At 45.2% G+C, this 14,126-nt stretch overlaps 1 long non-coding RNA gene across 1 annotated transcript; it reads left to right on the forward strand.

Moving 5' to 3' along the window:
• Nucleotides 1-885: 885 nt before the first annotated feature.
• Nucleotides 886-4,969, forward strand: LOC310663283. Its single transcript, XR_014504472.1, has 2 exons — nt 886-3,839; nt 4,215-4,969. It is a non-coding gene; the product is annotated as an uncharacterized lncRNA (long non-coding RNA).
• Nucleotides 4,970-14,126: the final 9,157 nt, after the last annotated feature.

The raw sequence follows: 14,126 nt of genomic DNA on the forward strand, positions 1-14,126 counted from the left end.
AAGTCCTAGGCGCTGAGGTTTTACCCACAGCGCCACCCGCGTCCCTGGTCATAGACAGGCTTTATGTTGGGGAGGGCAGAACCTCAGTTAGTTAAGTATTTTTATTGATTTACTTGATTTAGGAAAGCAGCTGCCCCCCCTCCCCCTTGTCTATGCCCAAGGGGCGGGATTGTAGAATCTTAGAGTCAGAAGGGACTTAAGGGTCATCTAGTCCAACCCCCTAAATTTTCCTTCTTTTACATAGTGTGTGTGTAGGGCTTTTATGCCAGCGTCACATGAATAGGTTCTTCATCCATCCATTTGTCAGTATTCATTGGCGGTAAGCGAGATTGGGGAGCCCAGGGCCTGGTCGGTTGCGTTGGGTTGACTGCAGTGAGTTTTGTTTGCGTGAGAGGGGGGAGGGGTTGTAGGGTCAAATTAGCCATATTGATTCGTATGCGGCTGGCGGGGTTATGTGTGCAATAAAGGGGAGCCACACTGGAGCGAAGGCATCCTCTTCCATTTGTCCCCGTGCTGATTTCAATTCAGCAGGGCTCTTTATGAAGTCTTTATCATCTTAACTTTGGCTGGATCAAGGCCCACATTTGCTGAATTGGAATATCTCTCCCTCCACACTCCTCTCATAATAAGCCTGAGCTACACATGTTGCTGGGTGACCCTGGTGTTAGAGGCTGTGTGTGTGTGTGTTACCATCTGCTTCCTAGCTTTCCATCCTGTGTTTGCTTTCCATATGTGCTTCCTAGAACATTTTCCTATTTGCCATGTGGTCCCCCACCTTCCTCCCATTTATTTATTTAATATATAGTCCTCAAATAGAGGACATATCAGATATTAAACTGATAAGAACAGATACTACACTTGATCTTAGCCAAAAGGCCCAAGGGAAATGGGACACATAGAAAGCCAGAGACAGGTTTAATTGTCTTTGACGAAGACCCCCCGATGGTCCCAGCAATTCAGAAAACACCATCGATGCCGGGAAATTGGGAAAATGCTGCAAATCAACCCCGAGAACAACAACACCGTGCATATCCTAAGAACGGTTGCATCATTTCCGAACCAGTGGGAGAGCTGATAACAATTTCCCCATCACAATGAAGCCAAGCCAGTTATGGAACGAGCAGCCTTAACTTCATCTCATGGAACATAGCGGGTTGGGCCAACAATCTAGGGGACGAGCCATTTTGTCAATATATAACGGGGTTTGACATAATAATGCTGCAGGAAACTTGGGCAACTGACAACATAGTTTTCGACGGTTACGACGCCTATGAAATCAAGGCCTCTAAACCGCTCGGAAGGGGACGACCGAGGGGGGGGGGGCTAGTAACTCTGGTTTCCACTCAGTTGGCGTCACAAGTTATTGAGTGCTCAGTTCTCGAGCAGCTGGCACTGGGGATCACTTTGCATCTGGAATCCAAGAGTATCATTCTTGTTTCAGCTTATATCCCACCATATACAGTGCAAACACAGATAGAGAGTACGTGGCGTAAATTCCATTGTTTCCTTTATTCCCTACAAATTAGGCACCCTGGATCACCTTTTTACCTAATGGGAGATATGAATGCCAGAATAGGCTCAAATGATGATAGCCTGGAAATAAAATTCCCAATATTAAGAGATCTAAAGGAAAAAAGCGCCCTCTTTCTAAACCCACCCCCACGTAGACATTCGAAAGATTGCCAAATCAACTATGCCGGATTCTGCCTGGCTTTTTTACAAATAAGCCTTGACCTCATCATTGCTAATGGGGCATTCCCCGGGGACAGAGAAGGCGAGTACACATTCATAAATACAAATGGAGCCAGCACAGTAGACTACTGCCTCACTAAGAGAGAGGCCTTCGAATCAATTAAAAAATTAACCATAGATAATAGGACTGAAAGCAACCACCTACCTCTAATCATCTCCACTACTGGCCAAAATTCAATTCAGCGCTCTCACATAGAACATGAGGTCATAGATAAAGCAAATTATCCAGCATTGTGTAGGAAAAAATGGGCACCTGAGATAGCAATTGCAGTTGAGAATAGATTGAATTCACAAACTGCAATTAAGTTAAGATCAATTATAATAAACAATCTATCAATAGACTCCTCCCTGACGGCTTACGAAAATCTCATTGAGTCCTTGCAGGATGTGGTTTCGGTTAACATAAACTCAGCCGGCAAACCACACTGTGCAAAAGTGCGCGGTTGGTTTGACCAAGAGTGCCGCACAAAGAAGGAAGCCGTAAGGAACGCTTATTTGGCCTATAGAAACGCTGGATTAAACTACTTACCTCCATCTTATTTCAAAATCAAAAAAGAGTATAAAGCCCTTTTGGCCTCAGAAAAAAGGCAGTCCGAACAAAATTCCTGGTCCCTGCTATTGAATGCCTCACTAAACAATGAAACTAAACTCTTTTGGCAACTGGTCTCCGACTCAATGGAAAATAGTTCCTCAGTCCCCAGCTGTGTCATTCCAGCTCAGGTTTGGGAGAATCACTTCAGAAATATATTTATGGAAAATCCAAACCTCCCTTCCAGCTTACAGGAGGATGACAGGGCAGAACTGTCACTGCTCCCTCATTGGAGGCTGGTTACTGTGGAGGAAGTCCATACATTAATTGGGAATCTGAAGAGTGGAAAGGCTCCGGGGAAAGACTTTATCCCAGCAGAGTTGACTACATCAAACCAGCACTGGTGGGCTCCGCTTCTGGCAGCACTCTTTACGGTAGTAAATAACTCGGGTAAGGTACCATATAGCTGGAAACATGCTATAGTAGTCCCAATCTTTAAGAGAGGCCACCCAAATGTACCTTCCAATTATAGGCCAATTAGCCTGCTCTCAATAATTGGGAAGCTGTATGCCCGTTTCCTCAGTAGCAAACTGACAACTTTTCTAAATGAACATAATATACTATCTGAAGCCCAGGCAGCTTTTCGTGAGAACCATTCAACAACAGACCACTGTCTAATGCTGTCCTTCCTAGCTGAGAAGTATACCAGGCCTCTACAGGGTAAACTCTTTGTGGCCTTTATGGATCTGAAATCAGCATTTGACTCCATCCCCAGATCCCAGCTATGGTCCAAATTGAGTCTGATTTTGCAGGACAAACGACTTCTCTTTCTCATAAAAGCCCTGTACAATGGAACCAAACTTCAGGTCCGATGCGGTCGACAGGGACAGCTATCGAACAGCATCGAGGGGGGTGAGACAGGGTTGTATTTTGGCCCCCACATTGTTTTGTCTATTCTTAAATGACCTGGAAGAGAACTTAATGGACCCAGATGGACACATTCCAAAAATAGGAATGAGAAGGACCCCTTAGTTGTTGTATGCTGATGACGCGGCCATCATCTCACGTTCCAGACCGGGTTTGAATTATCTGTTGAGGAAATTTTCTGATTACTGTTCTGGAAATGGTTTATCCATTAATTATGAAAAATCTAAAATTTTAGTCTTCGAAAGAAGATTCTCCCAGTCTAAATGGGTGCTGGATGGCCATAACCTTGAACAGGTAAAATACTTCAGTTACCTAGGGCTCACATTCCATCATACAGGATCTTGGAAGCAACATTGGCAAACCTCCCTTCAAAGGCGGAGATTACAAAGCTAGCCATACATAGATTCTTCTTCACAAAGGGCAGCAGATATGTTCCAGCAGCCTTAAGGGTTTTCAACGCAAAGCCCGTTTCCCAACTCCTGTATGCAGCAAATGTCTGGCATAATGGGGACCTGCTAAAGCTAGATGGCTTTCAGGCAAAATTTATACGATCTCTGCTGCAGGTACCTAACTGATTCCCCAACTCCGTACTTCTGTTAGAAGCTGGTGAATGCCCAATTTCAACTAAAGCGTGGTAAAGGTAAAGGTAAAGGTACCCCTGCCCGTACGGGCCAGTCTTAACAGACTCTAGGGTTGTGCGCCCATCTCACTCAAAGAGGCCGGGGGCCAGCGCTGTCCGGAGACACTTCCGGGTCACGTGGCCAGCGTGACATCGCTGCTCTGGCGAGCCAGAGCCACACACGGAAACGCCGTTTACCTTCCCGCTAGTAAGCGGTCCCTATTTATCTACTTACACCCGGGGGTGCTTTCGAACTGCTAGGTTGGCAGGCGCTGGGACCGAACAACGGGAGCGCACCCCGCCGCGGGGATTCGAACCGCCGACCTTTCGATCGGCAAGCCCTAGGTGCTGAGACTTTAACCCACAGCGCCACCCGCGTCCCCAAAGCGTGGTGGGCTGCCCTAAAACATTGGCTCAGGATTTCAGTGTTTAATCTAGGGAAGGGTCTGTACCAACACCTGACCAATGAGGAATTTGTCAGCAAATGGCAGAAAGCCATGCCTAGAAAAGCCACTTCTATTGGTCTGTCTCCCCCCCCCCCAACTGTATTACCTGGGTTATGAAGGCGCCCAAAAGGTTTTAAAGCAAAGATTATGGGACAATGCACACAGTGACTTGTGATCTCAATCATACGCAGTCTGTAGTCCGCTGGCAGCAGGAGTTCAATATGGGTATGTCTTTAAGTTAACATCTTACATTAAAAACCTGACAGTACCTAACTACCGAAGGCTTTTCACCAAAGCCAGACTAAATGTCTTCCCCTCTGCAGTGTTGGATGGCAGGTTGAGAGGAGTTCCCTACCAGGACAGACTTTGCTCGTGTGCTCAAGACATCGATTCCATAAATCATATTTTGTTGTACTGTGCAAAATATGAGCAGGCCAGGGCTGAACTGATACTACCCTTGCTGGTACCTTTCCTGGGAAAATCAGAGGCTCACTATGTCAGGTTCCTACTGGAAGACTGGACAAAAGCTAGAACTTTAGCAGTTCGGTGGTTATCGTGGTTGCAAGAACAAATGAGCCCTATATTCTAAACAAAATGCTTGATTAACCTGGAGGTAGGCTGTATGAACTGTGTATTGATTTGTAATGATTTGTTGGGTCTCTGGACCGTAATAAAGATTGTTGTTGTTATTTAAAATGTCAGCTTCCCGGAGCTTGATGTTTTACAGGCCGGGATCCTGTACCCCATTGAACCATATTACAATACCAGGATTCCATGGTGCCATCCATGGGGAAGCATCATCAATGGGATTGTGTCATTTCCTTGCTCTCCAGGTGCACAATTTGCTCATATCATGTCCCTCCATGCTGGCTGAAGGGCACGGGGGTGCTTCTGAGCATGTGCAGAGTGAAATATCCTCTCTGTTAATGCAGGCAGGAACTAATGCTCTGATTCAGGAGGACAGATAGGTCCACAAAACAGATTTCCAACAACAATTTTTTTAATACGCTAATTTACATGCATTGATGCCACTTGTTGGGGAAATGGATGGTAAGATTGAGGCTGCATCTGAACTATACATTTAAAGCAATATCCTACTACTTTAAAGAGTCATGGATTCCCCCAAATAATAATGGGAACTGTAGTTTATTGCTTGGTGCTGAGAGGGCTTGCTGTTGTTTAGTCGCTTAGTTGTGTCTGACTCTTCGTGACTCCATGGACCAGAGCACGCCAGGCACTCCTGTCTTCCACTGCCTTCTGCAGTTTGGTCAGACTCATGTTTGTAGCTTCGAGAACACCATCCAACCATCTCGTCCTCTGTCGTCCCCTTCTCCTTGTGCCCTCCATCTTTCCCAACATCAGGGTCTTTTCCAGGGAGTCTTCTCTTCTCATGAGGTGGCCAAAGTATTGGAGCCTCAGCTTCAGGATCTGTCCTTCCAGTGAGCACTCAGGGCTGATTTCCTTCAGAATGGAGAGGTTTGATCTTCTTGCAGTCCATGGGACTCTCAAGAGTCTCCTCCAGCACCAGAATTCTAAAGCATCAATTCTTCAGCGATCAGCCTTCTTTATGGTCCAGCTCTCACTTCCATACATCACTACTGGGAAATGAGAGGGCTTAGGAGACCCATATTCTCCTCGCAGTGACACAGTTCAGAGTGGTTTAACAGTCTATCCCTCTTAAGAGAGAGCTCTAGAAAACTGTGACTCTGTGAGGGGAATAAGGGACTCCTAACCACTCTCAGCACCATAAACAAGCTACATTTCCCAGGGTTATTTGGTTTAGAGTGGTATAATAGTGCACTGAATATAAGATGCAGAAGTGACCCAAGCAGAGGAAGAGGTGGGCTAAGGGCTAAACAGCCACTTTAGTTTGAACCCCCTCCCCAAAGCCCCTTTATAGAACTAAACCAAAATGTAATAAAATAGTGTGCAAGCTTTTGCATCCAACAGAACTCTTCAGCAAAGCAAGATGGGGGCAGGTGAGAAAGAGGAAAACGCTGACCTGACACTGAAGCCGTAGCCGGCCAGTAATTAATTCATGTTGCATATCTCAGAACGGGGGTGAGGAATTTGTGGCCCCCCAGATGCTGATAAACTCCACCTCCCATCATCCCTGATCATTGGCCATGCTGGTGGCATCTGATGAGAGAGAAGAGTCCAGTCACATCTAAGAGGACCACTTATTCCCCATCCATGTCTCAGAATGGGGAACTATGGGGCTTAATCAGGAAGAGTCCCTAGTGGCTCACTGCTGCAGCCTTGTCCCTATTTACAAGAATTTAATGGGGGATAGAAAGGGATGTTGAATCCAAACATTAACAGAAGTCAAATGGGAGGAGAGACTGTAAGGAAGATTAAAATATACTGGGAGTTGAGTGTGAATTTCATGTTCTTTATAAAGTTCGTAGTAGCAACGAATGAAACTTTCCCCAAAATGTCTAGCTATATATACATTATTTACACAATGGGCCCTGCGTGATTGGCTAATTATGGGCTGCTCCTGTAGGCCAATCAGGTTGTGGATTCACTTCCTCCAGAAGCCTGATTGGCTGCTCCTGCAGTCCAATCAGGTCGCTGGTTCACTTCCACCTGGAGCTGGATTGGGTGGCTCCTGCAGACCAATCAGACTGCTGCATTCTGGATCCTATTGTTCTAGCATTCAGCTCAGTACATAAAAAAGATTCAGTTTGGAAAGAGGCCAGGAGCATCTGAAGTGAGAATTATGGTAGGTTTGCCATAGCTCAAAAGTGAAAATCAGGACAGAGTTGTTGAGCTTTTATTTATTTTTTTGCCCAAAGTTGTTGAGTTCTTTTTGTTTTTGTTTTGTTTTTTATGGGAACCAAAGTTGTTGAGCTTTGTTTAGCAAAAGCTACAAAAATGTCTGAGTTTGGGAGCTTTCCTTAGGCATTTTCGGCACGATTTAACCCCCATTCCTGGTTTTCCAGGACATTTGCGAAAAATACTCCAGGACGCCATTTTCGGAGGTGAATTCCAGGACATGTCCTGGAAAATCAGGACGTATGGCAGCCCTACATTATGGAGACGCACAAGGGAGGGCCATGGTGACATTACCAGGGGCTCCTCCTTATGATCTATTTACTGAGCACTCATCCGGATTTGTTTGCGCAAAGCTGACACAGAGGTTTAGATTGTGATACCTTCCCCCGTAGAGCAGTGGCAAATTCAGAAGCACAGAGCCCCTTCGTGAGAACCACAGCCACATCGTCTCACAGTCATGCCCCTTCTAAGATCACACAACTGTCTAAGATGATGCAATAACCTTACGATTATACATTAATCATAATAAGGGATGCATTGCAATAATCAGTGCAGATGCCCATGCATTGCCTTGCAGGTGTTTTCTGTGCACATACAGGGGGGAAAGATTTGGAGTGGTCCAACATCATCTGCTGGAATGGCTGGAATCATAGAATCATAGAGTTGGAAGAGACCACAAGGGCCATCGAGTCCAACCCCCTGCCAAGCAGGAAACACTGTCAGAGCACTCCTGACATATGGTTGTCAAGCCTCTGCTTAAAGACCTCCAAAGAAGGAGACTCCACCACACTCCTTGGCAGCAAATTCCACTGTCGAACAGCTCTTACTGTCAGGAAGTTCTTCCTAATGTTTAGGTGGAATCTTCTTTCTTGTAGTTTGGATCCATTGCTCCGTGTCCGCTTCTCTGGAGCAGCAGAAAACAACCTTTCTCCCCCCTCTATGGGTGACATCCTTTTATATATTTGAACATGGCTATCATATCACCCCTTAACCTCCTCTTCTCCAGGCTAAACATGCCCAGCTCCCTTAGCCGTTCCTCATAAGGCATCGTTTCCAGGCCTTTGACCATTTTGGTTGCCCTCCTCTGGACACGTTCCAGTTTGTCAGTGTCCTTCTTGAACTGTGGTGCCCAGAACTGGACACAGTACTCCAGGTGAGGTCTGACCAGAGCAGAATACAGTGGCACTATTACTTCCCTTGATCTAGATGCTATACTCCTATTGATGCAAGTTGTGTTTCCCAAAGAACTTACATACCATTCTCTTGAAACTGAAGCACCTCATGTACCTAGATGCTTAGCTTTAGATCAGGGGTCAGCAAACTTTTCCAGCAGGGGGCCAGTCCACTGTCCCTCAGACCTTGTGGGGAGCTGGACTATATTTTGAAGGGGGGTGGAATGAACGAATTCCTATGCCCCACAAATAACCCAGAGATGCATTTTAAATAAAAGGACACATTCTACTCATGTAAAAACACGCTGATTCCCGGACCATCCGTGGGCGATTGGGCCAGATCCAGCCCCCGGGCCTTAGTTTGCCTACTAATCCAGGAATCAGGGTTATTTGTTAACTGAGCCACCTAATTCAACCCAGTTTACACATCTTCCCATTCCTCATTCATTCATTCATCCCAGGTGGGCAGGATTCCTGCATTGCGGGGGGTTGGACTAGATGAGATCCCTTCCAATTCTACCATTCTAAGATTTTTTGATCTCATACTTTTTAATGCATTTCCCAGTCACTTTCCAAATCTCAAAAAGTCTGGCGTATTTGCCCCTGCTCCCAAGAGCATTTCTTGTGCTATGCTGGCGTAGCACTTTAGTCCACTTTAAGCTCATGAACTTAACTGTTGTTGCTATTCTTGCATTTATATTCCATATTTCCTCCAAGGAGCTCAAGGAGGTGGCATACTTAGTTCTCCCCCTCCCCAGTTTATCCTCACAACAACCCTGCCAGGGAGATTAGGCTGAGAGAGAATGGACTGGTCTAAATCCAGTGCGCTTCTTGGCTGACTGGGGATTTGAGTCCTCTTCTCCCAGATCCTAGCCTGGCCAGTATTGCCACACCAGCTCCCCTGATGCACTTGAATCACTCTTGGGAAATACCGGCAGACTGGAGGAACCCTCAGTGTGTGACAGCAGAGTGGAGATATGAAAAATCCATCTTCCGTCATTTCACCTCCACATTTATTTTTTTGAATGCCTTGCTATGCACACGTCCATCTCTCAAGCCCTGAAGATGGGATCGCCTGCCTTTTCAGGTTGGCACCGATCACACTCTGCAAACACATCATTTCCTGCCGACAATCTACGGGTGGATTGCCCTGGAGGGATTACTGGCTTCGTTCCCCTCTCCTCTCGGGATGTGGCAGATGAACGGTGGGTGCTGATGCCAGACCTCTCCCCAGACATCCGCTTTCTCTGCAGCAAGGCATCGGGAGGGCTGGAAGAGCATTGCACAACCTAAAGGGCATTATTAGCAATGTTTATTTTAAGAGAAGAGGAAGAAAGGGCTTGAGGAGGGGGGGGAGGAGAAGGGCCTGGGCAGGAAGTGGGTTTCGAACAATAAGGGAGCTGTTCAAGCGCCACAAGACTTGTATGTTGTCCGTGTGTGTGTGTGTGTGTGTGTGTGTGTGTCTGTGTGCAGTTGTCGCGTTGTCCCTTGGGATAACCTCCCTCTTGTTTCACAGTGACCCCTATGAGGCCAAGAGAGCTGTTAGACAGCAAGGACAACTTCCCATGGACTCTTAATTTTCTAATATGCAAGTCAATACATGGAGCGCAGGGGTTAAATGCATCTCATTCCTGAACGGGGATGGGCAATTCTGTCAGTTTTGGTTTCTCATTTTTGCAATCTAGGGTTCAGTTCTCCACGTCTGCATATCAGTTTGCTGCTATATTATTATTATTATTATTATTATTATTATTATTATTATTATTATTTACAAATTTTCCCTAAAGTACATGCTTTTATACAAAGCTTTGTCTCATTTATATTGCATCTCTATTTTTGTATGCTTTAGTTGCTGGCCTGTGCCTTTATATGCACACTTTATCCTAGTATATGCATTTTTGCACACATGACTTGGCTGGAGAACTGCACGGCAAGATTCGAGAAAGCGTGGATCTCAAAGGATGGTCTGAGCTTCAACCTGCATGTTCTTTCACAAAGTAGGAATTAGGTAGGTTCCCTTTAAAAATGAACTGCATTGAACTCTCTCCCACAACCTCTTCCTAAAATGCATTTCTGGATACCGTGCAAGCAAAACATTAGCATGCCAACCAGAGAAGGTTTACAGAAATTAGGGGTATTTCCTCTGTATATGAGCCCATCTTCATGGTCAGGAGCATGAATAAGGCAAACAGCAGACCCAATGCATTGCATTCATATATAGGAAACAACCTACTTCATAGAATCATAGAATTGTAGAGTTGGAAGGAGCCATGAGGATCATTACGTCCGACCCTCTGCAATATGCATCTGTCCCATACAGGGATCGAACCTGCAGTCTTGGTGTCATCAGCACCATGCTCTAACCAACTGAGCTAATGCTGCATCAAATAATTTACTGTGATATATACACTCACTGGTGTAGTCAGCTTCTCCCTTGCCTCTACTTAGAATCATTCTGTACAACCCGATGGCTTGTAGATTTCAACAAGTAAGGCCTTCAACAAAATGTTGCAGTACCTTCTGACATCCTCCTGCTCAGAGTTTAAGTTACCCAACAACCCATGCATGCCATCCTCCCTCAGGCTATTCTATTCTCCTCCCAGCCATTTTCTTTTCCGAATGCCAGTCAACCTTCCAGGTCAAGTGATTCAACGGTCAAGAGTCAGGGGGAACAAAGACACATTATTATTTCTACAGCAGGATCCCCTTCGGGGGTCTCTCTCTTCAGCACCATACAGCTGCCCAGTCAGCACGAAAGGGGGGCTATTTAGGAACTGTATGCTCCAAAGCCTGTTGTTCTTATCCATGGAGTTTTCTTGGCAGGGATACTGATGTATGGAAATGAGAGCTAGACCATATAGAAGGCTGATCGCTGAATAATTGATGCTTTTGAATTATGGTGCTGGACGAGACTCTTGAGAGTCCTATGGACTGCAAGAAGATCAAACCTATCCATTCTGAAGGAAATCAGCCCTGAGTGCTCACTGGAAGGACAGATCCTGAAGCTGAGGCTCCAATACTTTGGCCACCTCATGAGAAGACTCCCTGGAAAAGACCCTGATGTTGGGAAAGATGGAGGGCACAAGGAGAAGAGGACGAGATGGTTGGACAATGTTCTCGAAACGACCAACATGAATTTGACGAAACTGCAGAAGGCAGTGGACTGTTGAACTGTTTCTTTAAATGTAAAGGTTCATCATTGTTTCACCCAATGTGTATACCTTTAAGGGGCCAGAGCAAGGGCCAGAGCAAACTAACGAGATCCAGCTTTACAGCTGTGGAGCATGGCAGGTGCTGCTGAGTTGCATTGATTAAGCTGTGTTGTGAATTGGCTGCAGTATATAAGGAGCAGCACCTAGCTCTGCCATTCACCCTGGGGGATGGGGTGGTGGTTGGGTCTGGTTTGTTTGTAGATGCATTTAGTGTTTAAGGAGTTTTTGTTTTTCTTATTAAAACCTTGTTTAAGTTATTTTTGAGTCCCTTTTCTTTTTAATGCAAGCTCTCCCCAGCAAGCTCTCTGCGCTACTACACTGCGAAAAGCCAACATAGACAACAGGAATGCCTGGAGTGCTCTGCTCCATGGGGTCACAAAGAGTCGGACACAACTAAACGACTAAACAAAAACAACATGCTCCAAAGCCAAGCATTTGGGGACAACGAAAACAGGAGGTTCTTCAGTTCCAAGACCACGGAGAACAAGTTCTGTTGCGTGCAATGGAACATCGCAGAAGGCACAACTTAAATCACAAATAAAATATCAGAGCACTCCAAACCATTTGCCCAAGAGCACGCAGAGAAAATGGTAGATCTAGCTGCAAGCAAACATGTTGGAGACCTTCACTGATTGTTGCAATGCATCCCTAATTATTATTATTCTATCATTATAAGATTATTGTATAATTATACTGTATAATCTTAGGAGGTTATATAATCTAAGAAGGGGTGTGACTGTGGCTTCCATGAAGGGACCACGTCCTTCTGAATTTTCCTATACACTACTGCCCTAGTTTGTGCTGACACACTGTCCCTCAACGACACTCAATGAGTTTTGTGGCTGAGTGGGAATTTGAACCCAGATCTCACAGAGCCTCGCCCAACCAGCTAACCATTGCATCACACTGGCGTATACTGTATTTTCTTTTGCATCAAGGGAATACTTCCCCCTTCAAAAGGCTGCTTTCTTTGCTTTTTTACATGTTTACTATTATCAAGACATCCCAATGAAGTCAATGATGGATTGTATTTAATGGCAAAATATCCCAAGGTTAATCAAAAAGAGGATCTAATTTTTCTCTGGTTCTCTCCCCCACCTCCCCCCACCTCCTGATTCAGGTGGGAATCAAATGTTGGGAAATATGCAGGGAAACAAAACTTCAGTGTTTGGAGCAGCTTTGTAAAGTAGGAAAGTTTGAAAAACTGGCTGAATAAACAACAAGACTTTTTATTTGTCCCCAGGTAATAATGCGCTTGATGTTGGCACAGCATGGATTTGGCACATGCAGGGGAGAAAATTCAGCTAAACATTGTGCGTGCCAGCAGTGCCGGATTTACGTATAAGCTAAATAAGCTATAGCTTAGGGCCCCACTCTCTTGGGGGCCCCCCAAAAAATTTAAAGGGGAAAAAACTGGATGCACATTTCCAAAAGATAAGATAAAAAACCAATAAAATAAAAGCTACATACAGCAACAGGGTTTTGTGTTGTGTAGGCTCCTGTTAGGTCCATAAATTAGCATATAGCATATATTCAACACAAAGAACAGCGACAATTTGTTGTTGACAAAGGACAGCTGGACATAAAAAGGGCCCCATTACCTTCAGTCGTTTAGGGCCTCATCAAACCTAAATATGACCCTGCATGCCAGTGTAACCTTTGGGGAAAAGATTTCTTCCAAACTTCTTGAGTAAGTGACTGCTTCACTGGCAGGTTCAAAAAGTTGCCAACTGATGGTAGACGATGACAGGAGGCTGCCTTGTGCGGAGCCAGGCCATTGGGTCTATCTTGATCAATCTTCTCTACAGGGGCAGCGACTTTCCAAGGATCAGACAGGAGTCCCTCAAATTTGCCTGCACCTGTTCCTTTAACAGGACTTGGGACAAATATCACCCCAACCTCAAGTCTGTAGAACAAACTGCCATTAAAAGCACAGCAGCAGGGTTGGGCAGAAAAAGTTGGCAACCAGTCACAGTTTAGAACATGGCTGTTTTTATTTTAATGCTTTACATTTGTACTTAAAATTGTTTGTGTGCATCTGGGGACATGTGCTCTTTAAACAGGACTTTTGGGCAACACATGACTGGCTCCTGTGTATATAATATCTATACAGCTCTTCTGTCACGCAGCTTTCAAAGGCTGTAGCCATGCCTGCCTTCCAAGGTATTCCAACTCCACCGCTGAACTTTTGGTTTTCTTTTTAAAGGAAAAAATGTGCCTGCTTACAGTGTTCTTCCCAACCCCTGATTTCTGGTGTTCTGAAGCCAAATACATCAGATAATGGTTTATAGACGTATACACTGTATTTGGTTAATATATAATATCAATACAAGGGCAAAACTTTAAGCCCGTATGGCTAAATAAACAACAGCAATATCTGAACTGGGGTCTTCTAAGGAACTTGTCTGGCATTCTAGCCACTTCCCCACGCTGCCCCTGAAACAGATTTAGCTCTCTCTGCCCAGTGGGCGGTATTCAACATTACACACACTCAAGAGTAGACCTACCCAAATTAATGGAGAGGACTTTGTCCTTTAATTCCGATGAGACTACTTGCAGTAGAACTTAGTCAGCCGCTACCAAGTGGTGTCCCTTTTGGACCCATATAAATGATCAGTTGCCATTCCTAAGAAAAGTCTAAATGGCCCATTTAGTCCAGCATCCTGTTCTCACAATGGCTGTGCAAAGCCC

Source organism: Podarcis tiliguerta, assembly GCF_965153285.1.
Source record: "Podarcis tiliguerta genome assembly, chromosome: 13".
NCBI classification, from domain to species: domain Eukaryota; kingdom Metazoa; phylum Chordata; class Lepidosauria; order Squamata; family Lacertidae; genus Podarcis; species Podarcis tiliguerta.